Source organism: Rhopalosiphum padi, chromosome 3 (assembly GCF_020882245.1).
Source record: "Rhopalosiphum padi isolate XX-2018 chromosome 3, ASM2088224v1, whole genome shotgun sequence".
NCBI classification, from domain to species: domain Eukaryota; kingdom Metazoa; phylum Arthropoda; class Insecta; order Hemiptera; family Aphididae; genus Rhopalosiphum; species Rhopalosiphum padi.
The window spans coordinates 13,682,737-13,709,095 of record NC_083599.1 but is presented as its reverse complement, the minus strand read 5'-3'; the positions used below and the strand labels follow the sequence as shown (position 1 = coordinate 13,709,095).

The 26,359-nt window shown below is 25.6% G+C and overlaps 1 long non-coding RNA gene across 1 annotated transcript; it reads right to left on the bottom strand.

The window, feature by feature from the left end:
• Nucleotides 1–101: 101 nt before the first annotated feature.
• On the bottom strand, nt 102–25,997 carry LOC132927546 (uncharacterized). The gene is made up of 3 exons (XR_009661760.1): nt 25,824–25,997; nt 1,267–1,548; nt 102–1,129 (listed from the first exon to the last, which is right to left on the bottom strand). It is a non-coding gene; the product is annotated as an uncharacterized LOC132927546 (long non-coding RNA).
• Between the last annotated feature and the right edge of the window lie 362 nt (nt 25,998–26,359).

Genomic DNA, 26,359 nt, shown 5'->3' with positions numbered 1-26,359 from the left:
AAAGTTTCCACATACTGTCAACAAACATCCATATGCATAAGACTGTACTTATTCTGAATAACAAGTAATGTCATGCCAAAAAAAAAGTAACATCACAGACGTTAAACACTATTTACATTAAAATATATTTTCCTACTATAATTTTCAAAGACAATTATTCGAATACTTATTTAGATAAATATTTGCTCAACTGTGTTTACTAATAACAAATAAATGTACATATTATATATATATATATCATAGTTTGTCATAGTCGTGAATTTGAAAAGGAAAATTTAATCTGAACTCCCAAAAATCCAAGTCAGTTTTAATCTTATGTTTTCCGATAAATATTATTAATCAATTATTTTAATAAAACATTTTAGTATTTATGTTTTGAAAGAATTCATCTTAGATTTGTAGAAAGGATTGATAAAAACATTGATTATCATAATAAAATTTCATTAACGAAATAATATGCTTTTGGTATGCCCATACAAAAAGTGATTTTTTTCTAAAACTCGTTTAAATTACTTGAAATTTCTACTAAAGTAAGCTAACATGCGAGCGCAGTTGTTCAAGTTGATATATACAGTAATATATGTGCCAAACAATTGGATAAAGATAAATATAATATGTTACAGTTACAATAAAGATTCCTCAATATATCTATTTTAAATATTCAACGAGATATTATAAATAATTTAAATAATCAGTTCTGAATGAGTAGATACATAGCAAAAATAAAAAAAAATATATATGTGTGTTTTCACATTTTTTTTTTGTTATTTAACATACCTATTCTATTTGTATTGTAGGAAAATAGATTTAAAAGTGTTAAAATTACCAAAAATTTAATAACATAAATACTTATGTGAAAATTCATAATTTTTGACTAAATATCTTATGTGATTTAAAAATTGTTAAAGGAGCCTGAAATTAAAATTATTTGAGATGTTGTTACGGAGTTCTTCCTCCCGTCATTCCACCGGTTTCTGGTTAAAAACAATTTGAGCATCTCCTAAAATGTAGGTCTGTGTATTGTCCATCATTGACCGATTCGTCCACCACTGGATACGACTGATATCGGATATTATGGAGATAGTGGTATTACATTTTATTGGTATTTTTACGATTTATTCTGGTCCCACTGAAAAAAATATGAAAATATTATTTTAAATTCAATATTTAGATTACAATACAATAATATATGCCTAACCGTCATAATCTGTTATTCGAATATCTTTTACTTATATTATATATAAAATATCATATTTTGGTAGTTACATAATTTATATCAAATAATCTTTATTGACTCGAACTCTGTGCATCTCGTTGAGATTTTGTTTCTGATTGATCCGTTTTTTGGTTATGCGGTTATGTTGACTACAGCTTTGTAGATATGATTTCTCCTTTTACATCCATCTTCCACAGTCCACACCATCGATATTCGAGAATCTAGACGGATGAACTACGGCGTTTGAAGTTTCCTCGATCGGTCCGAACTTCACATTTTTATTTTTATTTTGAATTTTTCGAATCCAAATAATATCTTATTTAAATGACAATCTAACAAAACAAAATAATAAATGCATTAAACTCGGAGAAATATAATTTAGCCGATATAGGTATTAAAAACACATTAGTAGTATGTAAAATAAGTTAATATTATAAATATTTTTAAGTTGATATAAGTGAAGGTTTTTAAGTTATGTTTGCGAAAAAATTAAGTTTCTATTTGATTTTAAAAATTCAACCTATTTACAAATCATTTTAAATTTTTCTAAAAACAAAAAAAAACATTCGTATTACACATTGTATTTTATTTTGAATATTTATATTATAAATTAGCTGTAACATAAATATTGTATTGTCCTAAACGTACATATCATTATCGATTATTTGTATTCAGTACCTATACGTGTTTTACCATTATGCGTTGGTATTCAGTGAGCAGTGGGCATTATGTGTAAAACAGTAGTAATAGTTACAGTGGTAATAATTTATTGATAATAAATTGGTGTAGATAAGTACCATAGCATTAAAGAATTTATATAACTACTTTTTCAGTACCTTCAATCGATCGATATCGATCTCTGATATTTACAAACGAAAAATACTCTAGTGCCTCCAAAAAATACTTGGCTTCGAAGTGTTATATCTCGCAAACGAACTGACTTAAAAAGTCACGAAAGAATAATTTAATTGATCGACCACATTTTTAGTTGTAGGTTGAAAATTAAAAGGCGATTAACCGATGAATACGAAGTTGAAAAAATTCAAAATATATACAATAAATTTTTGAAAGACGATTAAATTAAAAATTTTGAAAAAACATTAATACTTAAAATGTTAAATATACCAACGCATGGTTACGGTATATATACGTCGATATTTTAATTTCTGCTTTAAATTATTGTAAACAATTGAATACAACTCAAGACGGTTCATAACATTACAATTTAGATAGCGTAGAATTGGAGACGTTGTATAATAACAATAATTCAGTGTGTGAGTGTATAGGGGTGTTTCAATTTTTTTCCCACTCTATTCGTACGTATTTTTGTGACACCGTAATGTCTTTACCGTACGCAGGGAGATTATACGTTATGCAAATAATTTCCAAGCCCCGAGAGTTTCACCTGCAATGGCGGGAATAGGCGAAATATCAAACGAAGAAACGTTCCAAAACGGAATGTATTTTACATTACTCGGTTAAAAAGCATCGAGTGTAACGTATAATGTATTTATCGAATTTTCAGGATCGGCGTAGGTGCAAAGTACGATCATATACATAATATATCTAATACTATTATGTGGTGCCGTAATAATACAATATGTTACGCATTACATATTATTACTATATCATTATTATACCTATATGTACCTATAATACTGCGGAGCGGCTCTTCGGAGTTATTAAAGCTCGTTTGTGCGACACCGCAGAGAAAATACGTTTTCTCAGGTCCTCCTCAGTCATCAAAGTTGAAAATTTAAGTATTTATGAGCATTACATTAAAGCATTTGGTTAACAACGCTAAAACATCAGCTATTGTTGTTATAAATTGAAATTACAATACATACGTAGTCGGTACAATGTCGTCACGGCACAGCGATTATAATACCTATACCTAAACATCTATTATTAAAGTGTAGCGGAACACACTTCGGCGAAACGGGACGGCGCGTTCAAAATAATAAAAGATTAATTAATAAGCCTATTAACGCCAAAACGTATATACTTAATTTATGTGTTATTATATTGACGATGCGACACCGGTATGCGATTGTCGTAACTTGTAATAATTATAGTTCTGAAAATAAAAGCTCAGCAATTCGTCGTTGCACGCACATCTGATTTTAGGGAGAAAATAAAAAAAAATTCTAAACTGCACATTTCGCGTCATCTATAAAAACCTTAAAATCATTGATTTTTGTCAACATAAACGTTTAGATAAAAGGGCGATACTGCCTTATCTCTAATCACCGGATTCCAATTGAAAGTAATGAATATATAACAACTATTGAGCTTAACTTTAAAAAGATTAAGAATAAAGTCTAACCACCAAAAATATGAATTTCTAAATCTGAAACAATTTTTACAATACCATTGAACATATTTAATAAATTTGGGTAATTTTTTTGAGAAAAAAAGTACATTTTTAAATTACGCACATTTAAAAATTCCAAGAATATTTTTACTAGAAGCTTCTTCACGGAAATGTCTTAAAAATTAAATTTCCAGAGTGCAACATATCACTATGATCGTATATTTTTCAATTCTTCGACCGACTGAGTTGCGCGTAAAAGCATATCCCACACGCAGCGAATTTATATCGATAATTATAATTTTGTTTAAATTAACTCGTTAAAAATTAACATGCGTTTTGAAAAAAAAAATATATATATATACGTACAAATTACATTCAACACATAGTATGTCATTATGGCGCATTCAGAAGTATGATAGAGCAAATCATAACGAAAATTATTATAGCAATAACGATCTGCTGAACTCTTACGATATTCAGTTGGAATCTGTATAATATGGTTAGGATTTATTGGGTATTGACAACGGGATAAAATATAACGCAGTGGACACGAATTATTTTCAATTCACAAGTACCTATCACGAACGACCAATTAAAATGTAAGTACGCGTTTGTGAGTTGATTTCGTGAAAATAATAGTTTAAATGATCTTAACTCAGTATGCATCAAGCTGAACGTATTGTAGTCAGTAGATTATAATAAGATAATATTATGTCGAATAGTTGTTTTCATCGCCAAAAACTTCGAAATAGTTTACAATTATCGTAAATTTATAGCGAATTACGAAAAATGTTGGTTTTTAATTTTAAAGGCACATAATTAGTTCATTTGGTTAATATTATGTGTTAAACGTAAAAAACCAATACCTTCGATAACGACATTGATTTCTAAATTCATTGGCTTGCAAGCATGAGAATGTATAGCGTGAATTACCAGTGGTAATTTTGGCAACATGTTAACGTGGCGAAGGAGGATGGAATACAGTACTATGGAACAAAAAAAAATTGTTATCTTGTTGTTGCAGAAAATTATCGTTCTAGCGTACTTATCTTTTTATAATGAATTGTCATTTTTTTTAAAACTTTTATGGCATTTACTGGCAATAATCGCCGTAAATTATTATTATTATTATTATTATTTTTTTTTTTATTGATATATTAAAAGGAATTAACCAATCCCTAAGGGGTGGTTAGATAAGGTTATAGGCTCCACTGCCAATTTCAAAGTTTTAAAATAATTGTTTTTAGAGATGGTTATTTGTATTGATTTTGTTTTGTTTTAATTAATATTATTTATATATTATACATAAGTCATCCGAAGTCCGATCATAATATAATGAATCGGTGTACCTATAATACTTATAATCTTGATGGATTATTTTTTTTAAATCCATAAAATTTAATAGCGATTCGTCGAATACAATTTCTGGACTTAGATTCGATACCATCGAAAACAATTATTTAATTAAAATCTTAATAAAAAAATATAACCTATGCACTATAATATAATGGATGGCTTCGAAAATAACTGTGCCGTTGCGTAAGATTGCCAATGCCTGCAGTATAATAACAACATATAGATTTGAAAAACTCATTGACTTTCTCAGTGACTGAACGTATTATATTATTATACGAACGCATGAAATGAATACATATTGTGAAAATAAAGTTTGATTATGAACCCCAAAACATTTTATGAGCAATAATTTTTACCCATTTTATTTCAACCAAATAAAACTCTTTACATTCACTTGGTGATTTGACATAAAATAGTGTAATATATATATATAAATATAATATGATATATAATAAAACGGGTATACAAATTGACAATATTTCACGAAACGATGGGTCGCATTATACGACCAATATTAAACTTAAACTTACTACCTACGCCTCGAGATTTTTTTTTTCAGATTTCGGATACAAATATTTTCCATCGTAAAAAGTGATTCATACAAATGTATAATTTATGAGTTATGGCTTATTATTTGTGTACGTTTAAATTTTATATTTTATTTTACATTGCTATCGGTATTCTTATAATTGTATTGTTTACATTTTTAAAAAATTAATTACTTGCCAAAAAGGCGAATATTATGATAATTATTTAATTTGTAAGTACACTATCATACTATATGCACCGTCCAGAGTATAATTATTATTTTTAGCAATTATTAATTTATCCGACAGTGAACCCATTCCTAATGCATATATTAAAAAACGATTTTTTTTTTTGTGAAAGGTTTAGAAGATTTATTGAAAAAATATTCATCAACAAAATGGTATTAATAATTAATTGAAAATTTAAAAGTAAATACAAACTTAGGACATCTAAAATAAATATTTGTATTTATAGTAATATTCAGGCATTTTACTGGGAACAAATGAAACAATAGCACATAATATAAAGTACAGCTACATTATTTTTACTTGGCACTTTTAATTTTGCTTTGAATTTTTTTCCAAACATGTATTTTAAATTCTGAACGAAATGATGAATTTACTGATTACAATGACGTGTGTGTGTGTGTTTTTTTGTGTTTGTCATCACGTTTTGGAGTAGTAATAGAGTGCTTTGATTTTTGACTTCAGCCCCTCTCCGAAAAGGAAAATGAATCTTATATTTATTTTTGATATTGTGATTTTTCTATACTTTCAAATTATTAAAAAAAAAATACATTATTTTAACAAATGTTAAAAACTTTTCAAAAATGTATTGTAATATATTCTTTAATTTTTCCAAATTGTCTGCAGTGTTCTTGGAAAAATGCCGTTTTTTCCCCAAAATGTGCTGAAATTTTAAACCTTATTTATAATCAAAATAATACAATAGTTATGATTCTACAATACGACGTATGTGTGTGTGTTACAACAAACACTGTGATGTTAAACGTAACTGTAAAAACGTATTGTCTCCGAACTTTAATCATATTTATGAGTGAATGTGCCAATTAAATTTTAAAAAAATTATCTTGTGACCCACTGTATGATAAGCGTAAAGATGACTGGATACAATGGAGTTAAAAACTTACACACATATACCCATCTCAATGACTCCGTGTTACAACTATGACCATTTTTATAAAACTAAAATAAAATAATATTATTGAAAATTATTGTTGTTATATGATTTAAATAAAAAATTATTAGGTATATAATTAATCAAATGTAAATCGAATAGCTCATGCAGTCGAAGTGTTTGAATAAGAATAAAAAATGTAAGTTAAATAAAGCTGAGTGTATGGTATGACATTGATTGAATATATTATAAATAGTAAATATTGCGAGTAAATATAATGTACCCACCTACCTACCTGAGTATTAAAAATCCCAAAAAATATCAGAAATGATGGATTTTTTATTTAAGTACATGATCTGGAACACATGCGTGAACAAAACTTTAACAACATCTAAAATTTTGTGTGACAATCACGAAAACATTTTTTTTTTTTTTTTTGCTGAAAATACTATTATAATGTATTTTATGAAAACACAAGAAAATGACGCACGGATGACGGATCCTCGTCGTGACTATGAGGTCTTAAGTTTTCGATTGAAAAACGCTAATTCTATTTCCAATAATGGAACGTGATATAATGTGATCTGATATGAATTTAAAAAACAGTTTTCAGTTTGTTTCAGAAAAATAGCGAAGATAACAAAAGTTGTTTTAAACTTAAAAAAAATCGAAGTTCGAAAATATAATACAAAAAAAAAAAACGAAAAAATACGATGACCTTATCCTAAAATTTAAATAAAAAAAGCGTGCAAAAATGTTATACGTATTATGCAATGTCTAAGACCTATTGTTGTGCAAATAAATATCATAATAATAATATGTAGAATCACACAAAATTACTACATTACTATACAATTTAGGTATACACAGTGTACGTAATTTTATATTCAGTTTGCCAATTATTGAAATATTAAAATGTGATTTCGTCAAGGTTAATGTGTGGGGAGAGGGTGGAATATTAAAAATGTAATACAATGCACTGTTACAGCGTACTACCGATTGGCTATATATTTTGTTCTCGTCAAAGGAGCTTTTTTTTTTTTTTTTTATAAATTTACACTTTTGAAAATCATTACCCAATCGGAAATAAATAATTCGTTCCCGTGATACCCAACGATCGACGATGAACATTTATTTTGTTTTGTTTTCAATAACTCATTTACAATATATTTACCTTCCAAAACTAAATATGATTATTATTAATCATTATGAACAATGTTTATTAACTACCTATTCTATACGGGTGTATTGGATACTTTTTAGTTTGTTCTATTAGTATATACCTATATATAGTAGAGTAGAAGGTATGTTCTTTCTGTTTTAAATTTGACGTTTTATTTAAATCAAACTATTTATAGGTTCACATAATACAACACATAGTTTATGGTACATCGACACTTGGATTTGCGGGTGACTTATGTAACGTACCAGAACAAAAGGTGGGCATTAGATATATCACTCCGATGTACTGTAGTTGTCGAGTGGGTCACCGTGATGGATGTGTTGAATTTGAATTTAATAATAATCAATCATTGTATACCTACAAAAAACGATTCTGAACGGTCTATCAGCGATCAGCCTGTATCACTAAGTATATTTTATGTATGTTATGTTTTTTGATATTGTTATTATAGGTAAAGTAATTTATTTCACTACTCGTATTAGTATAATATAACTACAGTAGGTTGAATTCGTTTTTAACAAAAAACATTTCGTTTAAAAATATCATTATGCGTATTACGTATAATAAATTGAGTTAAAGTTCTATGCCCCACATTATAATGTTTCTGAATCAGTGGCGTAATAATTAGGAATTATTTTTGGTAGAAAACTGTTAAGTTTATTACTTCCAAGAAAAAAATCATAAACTCTATTAAGAACGTAATCATAGATAATATTATAGTTGGATTACTATTAAATAAAAAAATATAGAAAAATATTAGTAAAATAAGGATCTGGAGAAGATCTATCTCACGTATTCCCCTTAATTTATTACGCCTTTGTTTTGAATGAATATTGTTATTCAAAATTTAAATAGGTACCGTCATTTTGTAAATTTGTTCAAATTTAAATTTATAAGTCTGAAAAAAATTAAGCTCATGTATTTTATTTAGATTTTATGAAAAACTTTAAATTAATTTTTTCGCCTTTAGTTATAAAAATTGCACATGCTATAAATTTTTAATTGCAAAAAATTTGTAAATTCCTGTGATTTTGACGATTTTTTTCAAAAATATTCTAATCGAAATGTATTGTAATATTATAAAAAATTTTAACTTTGATAATATCTATAAATAACCTTAAAAGAGTTAAAACGTTCTTAAAATTAATAATATTACATATTTCTATGTGTAAGAAATAATAGCATAAATATTTCGAAAAAATGTAAATTAAAGGAAATTTTTTTATTTTGACTTCTCTCAAATACAACTAGTTACAATTTGCTTAAAAATCGGAGCATTTTTAAACTATTTCTGTTTTATACACACACACAAATACACATAATATAAAATCATGATAAAATCAGTAGATTTATTGTTGCTTCACTCAGAATCTGAAAATTTGGTGAAATATCTTAATTGTAGACCACGCGTTATTCAAAATTTTAATGTGTTGAAATTTTCAACAAAATATTCAACTTTGTGATGTGATACTAAAAAGTAAAAACTACACCATCGTTAAAAAATAAAATGAAGATCTAAAAAAATTATTACTATAAAATTAAATAATTTTAAAAATATAACAATTTAAAAAAAAACATTAATTTTGAATGATATCAAATTATTTAAAAATAATATTTTTAAACAATTGAACATTTTTAAGAAAATTGATGTTACCTTTAAAATTACCAAAATCTGATTTTTGGTTTATTTAAATACATAATACTTATATACTTCTATGTAAATTAACTGAAAACATAATCGTGTTAATCGTACCTTAATATCCTATGCACTTTTAAATTTGGGTGAAACTGGAAAAAAACTGTTGTCGATTGGATATACAATAATTTTTAACTATAATAATTGATAAAGTTTATTTTAACATAGTTTCGTATTAACATTAAAATGTTTTGGAAGCAATGTGTATGTTACCTATGTATTATAAGCTACTCGGGTACCAATTTGATATTTTGGACTTGGGAACCAATTCGTAGGCGTCAACTGAAATAATGAACTATTTTCACTCGAATAATATTATTCTTCAGATAATATGGTATATTATGCGTGTGTGTGTGTGTGTGTGTTTTCAATACAATATTATATGTATATAAACAGCATCCATGCGGTCACATTGATCTTATAGATATTTCGTTTGTGCGCTGTTTAGACGTATTTTTATAAACTGTTATTACAATATTTCACCCACGACCATATTGTTTTAAAACGCGTCATTATAGAAGTATTGTGCGGTAAAGTTTCAACCTACACACAGCCGGAAATGCGCAATTTTCGTTGCCAAAATTGTTTTTAAAACAGTCAATAATATTTCGAAAAAAAACATGCTCGATTGTTTGGATAATTATACTCGACAAATAAGATAAAATATTGTGTATTTATCAATGTGGCCATATCGAAACGTATCGTGATCAAATCAGTATAATATAATATGACTAATATAATTATGGAATTTCATACTTCGTAGACTATCCAATTTTGTTTGCTTTGATAGATTATTAGGTGCACTATAAGTATGTTGAATTATAATACCGTTTTTTATTTACAACAAAAAACTGCAGTGCTTGGAGAATATATAGATACTAGTGAAATTGTACTAAGTTATTCGTTAATAAAATAATATTCCTCAAAACCTAGTGGTGATGAATTCATTTGAACAAACGTGTATCAATTATACGAGTACGTATCATTGCAAATAAAAACAATTATTTCCATAATTTATAATATTACTTTAGTTTGCTATATTAATTTTCAAAAACAAAACCTACGTTCAAACACAAATCTCCTTTTGACTTTTCAAGTGTTTTGTCCGATGTCTTTAAACGAAAACACGATTTTATAACAAGTTCAAATAAATAATGTATTTTTTACGTCGTGACAAAAACCGTACTCATGAATTATTCCCTCGACACATATTCTGTAACTAAATGTATTAACTACTATAGATCATTTAAGCATATACTTTACTCGTTATATTGCCCAATAAGATCAATAATTATCACGACAACAAATATTGTTTCTAAATAAATTATTCAGCAAAATATTAAAACAAAACGTTGGCCAATGGCCATTTCAATGTTATTAAAATTATAAATAATTTTAAATAATTTAAAAAATATGAATAGATATCTAATGTAAATAAAATTTAAATATATAATTTTTTAAGTACCGATTTGTGAATCGATAAGAAATTCAAAAACGGATTGTCATTTATTATACTATTAAGCAAAATACACAGAAAATAAAATTTAGTTTACTGTGTATAAACAAATTATGATTATTATTTATTTATAAAACATTATTTAAACAAGTCACGGTTCTGCAAAATATGTAATGTAATTATATTATATAATATAATATAATTTAATATAAAACATTTAAGTTTGTCCAAATGGAAATGATTATCAACATATCATAACAATGTTTAAATTTTAGATTATAAATAATATATTCTAAAGAATAATAACCTAACCTTTAAAATTATCAATTTTTACTTTTATAAAAATGTATTGGTGTTACAATTTTAAATATTTTATTTGTCAGACGACGTGAAGTTTTTTAAGACAAATTTAGTAACTATACTATAAGCGACAATTTAAAGGATCAAAAGTAGTAATTTCCTAATTATTTTTTTAATCTCATTAATCACGTAATATTTTGTAATATTAGTTTTTGTGCATATACTATTAATCAATAATGTTCATTGTCATAAATTGTTAAAAATAAATACCCCAGAAAATTAATAAATAAAAAAAATTACTACAAGCTTCTGATCAAGTAGTATTGTTGAGTATTTTAAAATTCAAATTAAAAAAATATATATCCAAATACAGAAAACTCATAGGCATAGTTTTTTTCTAAGTGTTTAAATTTAAATATTTTTACAAAATTTATTCATAAAACTCAAAAAAATATGTAAATTATTTTGTAATTAAAAATCATAAAATAATTATTATATCTTTTGTTCTGTTAATAATTGAAAAATACTATTTGTACAAACTAGAATCATTCAATTCAATTATTAATTTTTACATACTTAAAATTTTCTAAACACAACAGAATTTTTGAAATATTTTGACTAATTTAAAGCTACTTATATGAAAAACCTGTCCATACTAATCTACTGCAAGTCTGTATATTCTAACTAAAATCTTATAATATTAGGTTTGAAAATAAAAAAATACCCGACAATCAAATTGGGCTTACGATTCTTTTTACAATCTATCCAGTGCGTAGGATTACAAACTGTATTTCCTCATCATTGGTAACAAAATAATATTGCTATAGGATATTTTACTTGACGTGTGTCCAAAGCATTTAATATAGTACTATGGCAAGATTGCTTATTATTTAAACTAAAATACTTTTTAACCACTACATATTATTAACTTTCATACTTAAATCGTATATAGAAGACAGATCCATTTCTGTAAGACACAGAAACTCAATTCAACTTATCGCAACATCAAAGAGGAAGTTTCCTCTTCCTTTCTTAAATTTCCTTAAGCTTAAAGTTTCACCAAACTCGTCAAAATCACTACATTTTGCAATTGGTTTTGTAGTTCAAAATTCATAACATTTTCAATGTTAATAGCTTTAAAGATTGAATATTTATTTCAAAGTTTTTATGAAGTTGATCTTAAATGATTTCCAAAAAGTAAAAATTACACAGTATGTGAAATTGTTTTTAAATACATTTAAAATTATATTTTTGACAAAATAGGATATTATTATAAATGGAAAATGAAGATTAATTTTCCATTTAAATGGTTATTGGTTTTAGATATTATATGTTATTGTTATTAAAAAAAACTAATTGTAGCGATTCGACACTAAGTTGGTATATTATTATTATTTTCTACAAACAATGAAATGTGTTTAATATCTTAAGCTATTTATAACACAAAGCGCTATTGACACTATTCTACGCTACGTTGGTATAATAGCGTATACATTATACCACTGTAGCATTTGTACCTTTGCAATGTTTTCGCTTAAAATTAGCTCAACCATCCATATCGAGAAATAATTAATAATAATAATATTAGGTACATAAACTATCTTTTGAAAACTATTGGTACTGATATAATCGTGTCCTTCGCTATCGGAATCGTTTTTCGTTTTTCGTACAACGATTTTGTTTTCATTACTCAAAATCAAGGTGCAGTCGAAACCTATTATATATGGATGAACGAGTTCTTGCGTTGATTTTTTATTTATAAGCTAAAAAAGTTTCTGAAATTTAAATTAGAAGTTAACTAGGTATAATCAATAATTTATAAGCTTTTAAGGAAAAAGTTCTTATTACATTACTTCGAATACGTTTATTATAAATTATATTTTGATATTCTTGTATGTTTATCTTTTCATTTCTCAAAAGTATTTATTTTTAATACTTTTAAACTAGTACATGCTGATATTATATGGTACTATTAGTAATATAGTATGAACTATGCAACATTATGATATTAAACTAAATTTTATGGAAAGAAAGATTAAATAAATAAAATCGTTATTATTTGTTTAAATATTGAATTTCATTTAAATTTGAATTTCAAGTATGTATTAAAAAAATTAATCTTATATTATATTTTTATATTTTTATTTTTAATATTAGTATGGACTTATTGTAGGAACCTTGTATTATATTTTTAAGCTTTAGTTATAAAAATTGAGCACTACATATTTTTATTTACAAAATAATTTAGGAATTTTCATGATTTTCACAAAGTTTATTTAAATTTGAACTTCAATACTATTAAAAAATGTTTTCTCACGATATTTACAATAGTTACCATTTTATAAACTACATCCTTTTGGACTTTTAAAGTAATATTTATTATTATTATACACAAATTGGAAAAAACATTTTTTAATAGAACATAATAGAGAGCTAAAATATATTGAAAATGATATATCGTGTTTACAAAATGATACTATAAATATTTACAAACGAAAAAATCATTTAAAATGTCTATGTTTTTTTTTCGAACACATGTTAACAATACGGACATTAAGTATTATTTAAATATTTTAGTTTTTATACAATTATTTTTCTTGATAATTTTGAAATTTTTCTCCAGGATCTTTCATCAAAAATCTAAAATATTTACATATTTATTATTGTAATATATTGTATATTATTTACAATTAACATCGAAAATGTTCGATCGTTTTTCCTCAGTTCATCATGGTTAATACTGTCTCATAATGAGAAAAATAACAATTTCAAATAATTAGATTTAATTTTCAATCGAAATATTAGGCTATGTGAAAATTATAAATAGTAGTTGAGTATATAAGTATATTAAAGTATATAGTACTTTTTAAAATCTGAAAAAATTTTAGAAAAAATAATCTTTGTAAATACCATTGCGTTTTACGTCATATTATACTCATATCCTATTTCATTCAGAAAATCAAAATGTTAACAATCAATTATTGAAATTTTATGAATTTAATAATTATTTTATCATAAAATTATGATAACACTTTATTATACATTATATATTATTGTACAAAACAAACAAAAAACATCAAATAATCAAAGTCCTTACAGCTATTACTTTTTTATTAACTTTGATCAAAATCTAAAATGACTACATTTTGTAAAATCAGTCAAGTTTTTCTTACTTATATTCAAAAGAGACGTATTTTACTTCAAAACTATATATAGTTACTATAAATAGGTACTTTTCGATTTTCGAACAATACCACCTGCGTCGAATTTTCAATTTATTGCAATGTTTTATGTTTTTTTTGGAGCACTATTTCCATAAGAAAACGTGTCATGTATAAAAAATGTATGGCATGGCATTTTTTTGATAATTTTTATATATATACATAGATCGCATACCATTCTAATCTTTAATATCACCATTGTTTCGTTCTCTCTCTTATATTTTCTGTTGGCCTGTATATCTGTACTGAAAAATAATGGTTTCTTTTAAGAATTATTGTATGTACAAATATTTAAATATTGAATATCATCCGAATAGTGTTTCGAATGAAGACGAGTGACGTTACTGACGTATCGTGGTCTAAGATCTCATAAGTAAATTGAAACGCTAATTTATAAAAATAATCTGCCTATAACATGAAGTATGTATTTTTTTTTTTTTAGTAATAATTTCAAACAAATATTTGGCCTAATTGAAAGCAAAAGAATAATATAACTGTGTTAAAATTTCATGTCGCTTAAATTTTTCATTTACAAGTTCTGAAAAAATAAAAAATAAAACGGAATAATTACGTTAATCACGATACACATACTGTATGTATTATATATTTTGTACAGCAATAATACAACGTTTTAAGACATTTAGATAAAAATAAAATAAAAATCTAATGTCTGTCTGTAGTAAATAACGTTATATTTTCTAAAGTTAAATTTTGCATTTAAATTAAATTATAGTCGAATGTGGTTTACAGTAAATAATAGAGTTTTAGATACTTGTTTAATTTGAGAAAGGAAACAATTTCCTTTGATAAAACTGCCTTTTGCTTTATTGCATCAAAGACTCGACATGTGTTCTATCCAAATAATTGACATGTCTGTTTTAACTCCTAATAATGTATAAAATCTAATACAATTCGTACATTTATTAAACATTTAAGGTTCTTTATAATGTTTGTCTTTAAAGGAAATTGCTTTAACTTATTACCATGTCCATATCCTTTTGATATGTACGACAGTACGAGACAATAAAATTAGATTTCAATAAATCTAAAACACTATATCAAAATAAATTGGACTTTGCGGTTTATACATACCATTATACATTTTTGTATTCTATAATTGTTTGTTTTGTTAATAAAGTGTTTGAAACATGGCGTACCTACCAACGAGAAACGATATTTTAGCTTCTATACATTTTAACGTATTTATTTATTTATTAATTTTGTATTTGTTTGTCTTGTGAAACAACATTAACCGATAGACCGAAAATCCGAAAACACCTATAGGCGTTTCGTTATACAGATTGGTTTAAAAATTAATTCGGACACACAATAACAATTATTGAAGTTTGATCACGTTTTTCCGAAAAAGTAATTAAACTATCGAACTAGAGATTTTAGCTGTTTGCGCATTACTATACATATATTCAAGAGTAATAATAATGAGACGCCATCGGCGGTATAATCGAGTACCAGCTACATCGCTGTGTGATCGTTGTTCACAAAAAACGATTCTGAGTGGTGACGGTCGACAGCCTATATATATACTTCTAATGAAGTTTCGTAAATATTTTTAAGTAATACGGTAGAATGTACCGATATTTTTTAAAATATCATTAATACGTACCTATAGGTTATAGTAATATAGCGAATATTTATGTATAAAAACCAATATAAAAATCACTTCCTCTGCAGGTTATATATCTACCTATCAATAAATTATTACTGTTTGTGAATAAAATTAATTGCGGCTTTATTTTTGTTGGAAGTACTTTTAATTAATTTCACCGTGTCGCTATTATGATAATAACCACTACATAGCTTTGGGCTATGATCAGTGGGACACTAAATTCGATCGTGTTGTTATTCCTCTATGTTTATATTACAGTATTGACCGCGTTGGCGTAAACATAACATTATGATAACTCACTGTTAAGAAATAATATCCATAACATCGTCATTGATTAGTGGCATATTTCTGATTAACCAATAATATCCATTACTCTCGTTATGTTTATTTATTTAAAGTAAAATACTAAAACGTTATCGATGTTATTCAATAGTAAATAAATCACTCGCATCATGAAAATAAAATAAGTATAATATAATAAAACTCACGCTTCAACGAAGTATATTTGTTTTTATACCATACTATAAATATATCATATTATTATTTATATATTATACTTTCAATAAAATTATATAATTTAAATGTTAATATTTGCATTAGTAATAAAAAAAAAAAAATAGATATACCTACGTGTTTTTATCAATTGAAAAAAAAAACAGAATGAATACAAATGATCTTTGTTTAATACTTTAAAAATTCTTGAAATTCCTTATTATTTTAAGCTTTCAAACAAAATTGTTCATATATTCCTTTTTTTCTGTTTTCTTTTCTATTTTAGTATTTTTATGTTTTAGTTATCATGTTATACCTATAGCCATCTATTTATAATTATTGATATGCTTAAATATTCGTATAGGTGAATACACATTCATGATTTTAATTATCTGGTTTAAATAATATTGATCAACGGGCTAAAAATAATTTTAGATATTCTTTATTGATAAAAATACTAAAAACCAATAATACAAATATTCCGGTATAACAGCAATTATTATTGTTGCACGTGTTTGAATATAATGAAATTAGAATACTGCCTTTTGTTAACAAAAAGTGTCCAAATTATTTTTTATTCAAATATTCATGTGCTTGAAGGTCACATATTACTCTAATCTTAAATAAGTAATTGGATTTAAATTTTAAATAAACATAAGCAATCTAAGTACCATTCATTCCAATTAATTTTCTAAGATTGATAAGTTAATGAAAATAATTAACCAAAAAAAAAAATTGAGGACATTAAGTTATAAACTAAAAATAAGTAATCAATATTACCAATTAAGGTTATCTAGGTTAGAGATCTAAAAATTACGTAAATTTTTTTTGGGGTAATTTACCAAGAAAATTTTACGTAAATTTACCGTAAATTCTGTAAATTTAGTAAATTTTGATAATTCTGTAAATTTGGTAAATTTTGATAATTCTTATATATCACGATAGGGACATCCCTAGAAACTCTTCACTGCAGCCTCTTTCATGAACTTATAATTATTGTACCGCTTATTTTTATTATTCGCTGAATAGTAAGATGCTCATGGTACTATAAATTTAATGAATGACTTTATATAAGTACCTTGTAGTGTATTATTGACATTTATATTTTTATTTTAAGTTATTTTATATGTACATAAATATTAAAAATGTACCTACAAAATAAATTCTAGTTTTTAGTTTTATTTGTCTTTTTTCCTAGTTATACTTATATAAATAGTTACAATTATAATTTAATAATAAAAAAAAAATGCATTAATAGCATAATAGGTGTAGATATATATTATATATTATGGTAATACACTATCAGTAGTTGTGGGCATGTTGAACTTTTACGTTTTAAATTTAATATTATTAGCTATTCCGTTCTATTGATATGTTATGAATATTCACCTCGTTAAGACGTTTAATTTGAGGTGTCACATGCTAATTTTTTCGGTAAAAAATAATAGATAAATTTACGCGGTAAAAATTTACCCAGTTACACACTACACATTATACAGTTAAATAATAATTGTACATTTACAACAACTATTATTTAAATAATTACGCATGATTTTTTCCAGTTATAATATAAGTATGTTATAAAGATATTATTGTACCGACAAAGTAAGTCAAAAAATACAATTTTATCATAACACTATTATTAGTTATTTTATACTGTTCATACACTTAAGTTCATTATGGTTTATTTTGAGATATAATATATATCTTATATAATAGGTTTTAATATCCACGCGTCTTTATCTATACGTAGAAAATATTATATTTTATTATTTAACCTGTCTTTGATATCATATACAATACTGAAACTTGTTTAATTTGTCTAAACTTAAAGTATTTAGTAGGGATCACCGATCCGCAAACAGTGTGTGATGTGTTTTTAAGTAAAAATAATAAGTAATAAACGCAAAAATCCACAAATTGTAGTTAATAATTTTAAATACAGTAAAGCGTACAAAGGTAAAAATAAAGTACGTTTGAGATGTATTAACAAATTATGTAAGGCAAAAGTATTCACAAAAACAAATTTCAATAGTGAAATATAGAAACACGTAAAATGAACACAATCACGATGCTGTAAATTAAAATAGGTACCATAGGCACCATCGGTTAATATTTTATGCAAAAGAAAAGCGCTAGAAGACCAAAAAAAAAAAAAAATCGTTTCACAAGAATTAAGACATAATGAGTGTGCTAAATAAATAACAGAAAACGACATTAATAGATGAAGAAAAAAGATGCAAAACTCTCTCAGAAAATCCAATATCCATTTCTGAAGTACTCTAAGCTTTAAATATTTTAAATATTGAAACAAAACAAGAAAAAAAATTTCTTACTATTAAAAAATGAAAAAGAAAATATTATAATAACGTTTTTGTATTACACAAATTTAAAATTTTTGACTTCGTTAGATACTGTTTATACGGATGAAACATTTGATTATTAATTATAATACACGCTTTTGTTTATGAAAATGTTTACTATTCATGTATTCCAAAACGGCCACTATCTGTTCCATTCGTATTTTGCTTGTAATCGAATAAATTAATTTATTTCTATTATGTTTTTCCACTTCGTTATATTGTTCTATTTGTCGAAAAAGCAGAGATATTTGTTTGATTTTTTTCCCCGGAAAATGTGGCTATTGATTAGGTACTCAAAAGCTATTATAAATGCGGTTTACTGAAGATTGGCCAAAAAGTAATATCATTGGTTGTAAATTTTATTTTATTTTAATAATTCATGATGGAGGAAAATACAACCTTTTGGTTTATTGAACGAACACTAAGAAAAAATGATGCCGATTTCGGTTAATGGTCACGACACATATATTTTGGTCTTTGGTTTTTTGATTGCAAGATTGCTTTTTATATGATTTTATGGACGATTGCCCTGTCAATGAAAATACTCAGACTACTTGGTAGATAATTTAGAAGACGATTGCACACACTATCTCCATCACTATGGGCTGCTGTGTCGGCAAGTTTATTTAGGACAACGAATGCTTCTGAATAATAATTACACTATATATTCAATGATTATTTTTATAAACGAAAACCGTATACGTATAATACCATGGCGATTACTGTAGTTATAGAGAATACTCAAACCAACGTGTATGTTACTTTAAAAATTATTAATGAATATAAAACGCCGAGAAAAAATATGAATGACAAACGTAAACGAGATGAAGAATTAATTTTAAAATACCAACCTAATAAAATCAGTAGATACGAATTCGTAAATTTTTTTATCTAAACATTATGCTAAATAAGGTTTAAATACAATAGGTATTTAAAATATAATATATATATAACTATATAGGTAACATATTATATTTAATATTGTGTTACGATTTACGACTATGTTTCAGTTTTTTAGAATGTAAAATGTTTAAATGTCAATTCAAACCAATGAAAATAGTGCAAATATTACACTGTATTCAGTATAATAATAAGTAAATACAATAATAATATTATATTATATCTAATATATTTATTATTTTTTTTTATATATACTACTTAATAGTTCTTACAACTACATTATAGTAAATGTAGGTTATTTATTATTTTTGAATAATTAGATTTAAATTAGTGATTACTCGAAAGAATTCATTTCATAGGAATAAAATGTTTTTCGAAAGACTAATTTTGTTGGTGTTTTTTTATATCTTTTGTCTTGGTCATTTTTTAAATTATTTAAATAATATTTCTATAGTATTATTGTAATTATACAATAACTTGAAAAAAATAGTGCGTAATAATTTAAATAGTTGTAGGTATACAATCACTATTTAACTGTATAATGTGTACAATGTATACTGTACATAATATTATACACATTATAGTCACTCGATTTATTAAATATTATTAAATGTTTACGTAAGGTTTCCCCAACTTTAAAATTCTATACAATTTATAACTGACGCAAAAATGAATGCAGTTTTTTCTGATTAGTCGGAAAAGGGTATTGGTGCAAAATGGAAAATTCATTTTTGGCAGGAACTAGTGATACAATTGTATAAACAAGTTATTTACCACTAATAGTACTGTGGTGTAATTGAGTATCAATCTATATTAAATACTTTTTACGTCTAAATGAACTATAAAATATACGTGGTATGGTATTGGTAGTAATGTGACTATATACACTTTGATGTCCGCTATGATTGTATATAATAGTAATATTATGACTTCAAGACGCACTCAAAAAATTAATAATCTAACCAAAACATGCTGGAAAGACATATTGGAGGAGACACCAGTTACAAAAAAACTCGGAGTAATCAAAACATCAATCACCCCATTGAAATAATCTCTCCCTACTTCAACCAGACACGAAAATGTATAGTTATTACAAGGACCCGGATTAGACTCTCGGTTAACATATCTGTATCTTATAATCAAAGAAGAACGCCCAATCTGCGAACTCTGTAACAAACGCGTTGTTTGTACTTTCCATAAAACACGTCGTACTAAAATGCCCAAAGTTCAACAACTCCGAACGAATTATTGAGAACTTATTCGCTATAAAATAAGCACTTTTGTAGAATTAAGATTAGTACTTATATAAAAAAAACTAATAGCTAATGACCTCGGACGTTGAAACCTTTTCAACTCAAAAATGAAAAAAAAATTGTTATATGATACCACGGTAGTATTATTAAATCTACCATTAACTTTATTGCAAGTGCTGTATGATAGGCGATAGCTCTAAACAAGCGTTCCGCGAACGATTCCACCACCATTGTATGGGCCTCTAGGTACACACATTATATGCCTTAAATATTTCTACATAGCGGTCATGCATCATTTAGCGCCACTTTTAAAATTAGCTTCTAATAAAATGTTATGTTTGCCTCCCAATTGAAAAACTAAAACGACACACTTAATTGCAATAATCATTATTATAATAGTTATTTAATATTAGAAAAATAAATTACGTACTTATATAGGTATTATGTATACCCAAATATATTATAAATTATTTTTAGAAATGGTGGCTGACACATAGCGCCCGCTTGGAATCATTTTTCTCGTGCAATGATTTATCGTTAAATTCAAATTTAACACATCAGTATGGTCATTTTCAAGGACGGTATCAGTTTCGCCCAAAATCGACCTTTCTCGTTTTGGCCAGATATCCGTTTAGACCAGAGCTGCCATTTTAGTTGTTTTAAAATTAAGTCGGCAATGGTTTTAAAATAATATTTGTGTTTTGTTCGTCGTTATCCGGAGAAAAACTCAAGGGGGTGAAACTTATAATACCGACTCGTATAGTTGTTGCGATCACATACTATAACTTCTGATAACATAATATATACCTTTTTATTTCTCTATCAAATTAATGATATGCTAGTCGGCTATTATGAAGGAGTTTCCACATTAATACAACAGTTATGCCTACACGACGTATAAGTTAGCAGTTTCTAGTTTCGAGTTGTAGACAGTTTTAATTAAGAATATTTAACGATAGCTATGTTTATAAAAAAAAATTGAGCGAGATAAAGAAATGGTGGCTTTTAATAAATATAAATACGATTTCGCTTCAACAAAATTTAAGCATGGATGAAATTCATTGGCGATGCGTGAAACGTACGTGCTCAGCTACATTATATACACGTCCAATTCTAAGGTGGTGAATGAAGAGTATATATTAAACACTGACCAGCTTTGATATAATTATATAATTAGTGTAGCAATACAAAATTAAATCGTCAAATAGCAAATGTTTCATGTAAAGGAAAAGCTACTGGAAATCTGTACATACTCGTACCTACAGCCGAAAGTAATTATTTTAAAAGAGTCATCAGAAAACATTCAATTTGCTAATGGTTTAACTTCAAAATACTTTAATGTGATTAAAAGTATATCAAAATGACTAGCGTTGAAATTCCCCAAAAAAATCAAAAGTTAAAAAAAAAAGGAAGGAAGACAAGGATGTAACAAAAACGTGTACGTTTAAATAGATCCATCAAAATCACTTATATGTATGAGTTTGTAAAAATCATGTGGAGAAATTTAAATAAATAATAATTTATATTATAAATGAAATAATTTATAATTGGAAATGTATTAAAAAAAAAAAACTATTATGACTAGTAAAAAATAATGATATATTATATTATTTGAAAACCATTGTCAATTTAATTTTAAAGCGACTAAAAAGGACTTTGGTCAAAACATATGTATCTGCGCGAAATAGTTCGCGACCATTTTCAAAATTACGAGATGCATTTGAAATTTTTAACGTTTGAGTAATTCAATTTTGGTAGGTATTAAATGGTTAACATAAACTAGGTACCTAACTACATTGCTGTACCTATAACATTTTACCGGATCACCTTGCTACATTCTTACATTATTTGTTTTTATACTTATTATTAAAGTATTATACATCTACGGATCAATCAACTGCAATCAACTTAATCTATGTAAAATTTTTAAATTAATGAGATGACAATCCAAGGAATAATTTTTCTGCCAAATCATGTGCTAAAATAATATTACTTACGTGTATTTTGACTATACTACTAATAATAATAATAATAATATTTAAATGTCAATTTAAAAGATTTGAATTTTTAAATCAAGAATAAATCAAACAATATAAAAATATTTTATTTTCATAGTAATTAGCTTAATCTTTTACTTACCATTACCCATAGGTAATTATTTGTATTATAATATTATATGTACAATGTTGTATGTACATTGTACATATTATAGTATTAACTAACTAAAATATTTGTATTTTAGAGTAGTTTCCAATAATCGACGATAATTTAAATTTAATTTTACATTTTGGAGCTAATATTTTATTATTATTAAGAAAAATAAAACTACCGATAACCTATATGTACCTATATCGTATATGAAATATATTATATATATATTTAAAGGAAAAATCTATAATATATATTTTTTTTATCTTATGGCCGTTTGATATGTGAAAGTCTCCGAAATATTGCAATAGTTGACTTAAGTTGTTTGGTGTAAAGAAAAAGTGAATTAAAATAATCCTTTCAGTGAAAATACTGACGTTAATATATTTTTCGATTTTATTTTATTTGTATTCACCGTGAAATGTACATGTTTAATCCCTAGTGACAGCTAGCAATTTCCTAAAACTGTTTATACTATTGCCAAAGGGAGCTCCGGTGGGAATTTCTTTGGATTTTGTGCCGTCTTAACCAAAAAAAATACTACAAAGTAGGTAGTTTTTTTTTTTTTGAACCGAAAAACAAATTATAAACTAACTTGTACATTTTTCAATGATTTGGTAAACACATTTGAAAATCATGTACAAATATTTGTTGATGTTCACAGCGTCAATCGTATAAATTGGTGATCGTGCTTAAAATGATAATAATATAATATAAGTTATACGCAACCGTTATCAGTATAAACATAACAATATATTACTAAAAATAATATTTTGAGCATTTTGATACATAATAATTCACAGAAATAAAATTTGGAATACAAAATTAAAAAATATATAATATTTATTTTGTGTTCAAATTTAAAAAAGAAAAATACTCAAAAATAATAGTCAACACATATATATATATATATATATATTATATATTTTATGCGGTTTTTCATTATCTCCGGTGGTTGTATACAATAATGTGCTTGGATGATTATAAATCTGCGTTAAACATCATGGATCTACTATTTTATAAATTCACTTGTTCACAAACGATAAATACCATACACGTTTATTGAACTACTAGAAGCAAATGATTTTTTTATAACAATAAATTGTTATAAAATATGTAAGTTATAATTCAGTCAATTAAATGATGATAATATTCTGTAAAACATGTGAATATTTTCTTATGGAGTTAGTTTTATGTTCGGTATCAAAGTATAAAAAATGCATACTAATTTCTAATCCCGTGAGGAACTAATTGAAAATTATTCGACACACCTCTTGTAAAGATATAAGGGATCAAAATTAATATCAATGTGGTAACTGGTAATTAACAGCGTCCGTGCGCTTCGTGCATTGATCAAGTTATACGTCATTAAATGCTCGACCACTCTATTTATAGACGCGCTTGATGATCTATTATGAGGAAATTACCAAAAGTAATGAATGGCTGAAATCTAGGGATATTGCACCATGTTATCAACATTCACGTTTAATTTAATGACTGTTCGAAGCTCAGAAATGTCTAGATTAGTTTATTCAGGTTACCTAACCAAAATTAATACTTAGCGAAAAGGCATTTACAATTTCGGTGTTTGACAAGCGTTAAATTAATATATTAATAACCATATCCACGATTAGTGGCGTACAAGAATGTTAGGAACATAGGTTTTTGAAGAAAAAAAAATACCAAGCCTCCAGTGACGTACTAATCGTGTAAGTAGAGGAGAAAAAGGAATACAACTCTCCCGAACATTTTTAGATTTGGAATTTTTTTTTTTTAATATATTTGTTTGGGTGACTTTAATCAATTTATACATTTTACCACTGCCCTAAAGCTCACGTCAAAATACGCCATTGATTTTGGCGTTCATACAATTTTACTTTTGTATATATTTTAAAATCTCTTTCGTCCAATCCGTTTCATTTTGATATTTGAAAAGAAGAAAATTATGTAGATTTTGGATTCTGTGAGTTGGAAAGTCATTTGTATATGATTGAGTTGGGTGTTTTATTTTATTCGAAAAACTCTTTGAATCGAAAGGTCATGCCTAAACCAATGACAGTTCTACATCATACAAAATACAAAAATCAGTGTATTTAAATTGAATAACACACTTTTTTTCTAAACGACTGTACTGGAAAACATGTTTTGTGAATATTGTGACACTGTAGTTGAAAAATATATATCAAATACATTTTTGAACTGTGAGAAATGGTTTTGGAATAATAACATTTTTCTTTGGAACTGAGATTTTGACAAAAGTTTTACAGAATTATCATACGGCCAGATTATTATGTATGTCTATTGAATGTTAATATTTTTAGTTTATCGAAATTGAAAAAATTAGCAGTGGTTGATAAAGTCGAGAGACTTAAATGGATGATGTCTGCGCAATATTTTATTTTCTATCTTTTTTCCATCATAACTCGTTCCTACCAGCAATGACCTCTATCCAATACTATTCAATATCATGTTTGTTAGTTAAAATTATATATTAGTAGTTACATTGATAATTAATTGTTAGTTTTTTTATGGATAAAAATTAAATATTAAACTAATATGTTATTAACTTTCAATTTTTTCCTTTTACACGTTTGTATATACAAAAATGTAAATTATTTACATTATAGTCTCACCTATAAGACTGCAAATGTTGTGGATTTAAATTGATTTCGGTGTTTGATTGTTTTACATTAAATTTTGTATCATCGAATATTAATTTAATTTAGTTTTCTAATACTTTAATTATATTTAATATACAATTATTTATTATTTTATTAACACTTTATTGTTCCAATATTTATAAAAATATTTTAATTTATAAATTTTATTTTAAATTTAAATATAATAATTTAATAAGCAAGTTTTTTTTAATTTCAGTGTAAAATGTTAATATAAAGTTAAAAATTATTCTAGACTCAAAACCTTTCGGTCAATTCAATAGAATAATATTATTATAAATATAATTAATTATTTGTAAAATATATAAATATTAATGTTAATGTAAAATGTTTATATGAAATTTAAAATTATTCTAGACTCAAAACCTTTCGGTCAATTCAATAGAATAATTATGAAAATAATTTGTAAAAGAATAAAAAAAGTTAAGTATTTTAATAAAAATATTATAATTATAGCTGAATTATTAGCTTTAAGAAAGGTTATCTGTTTG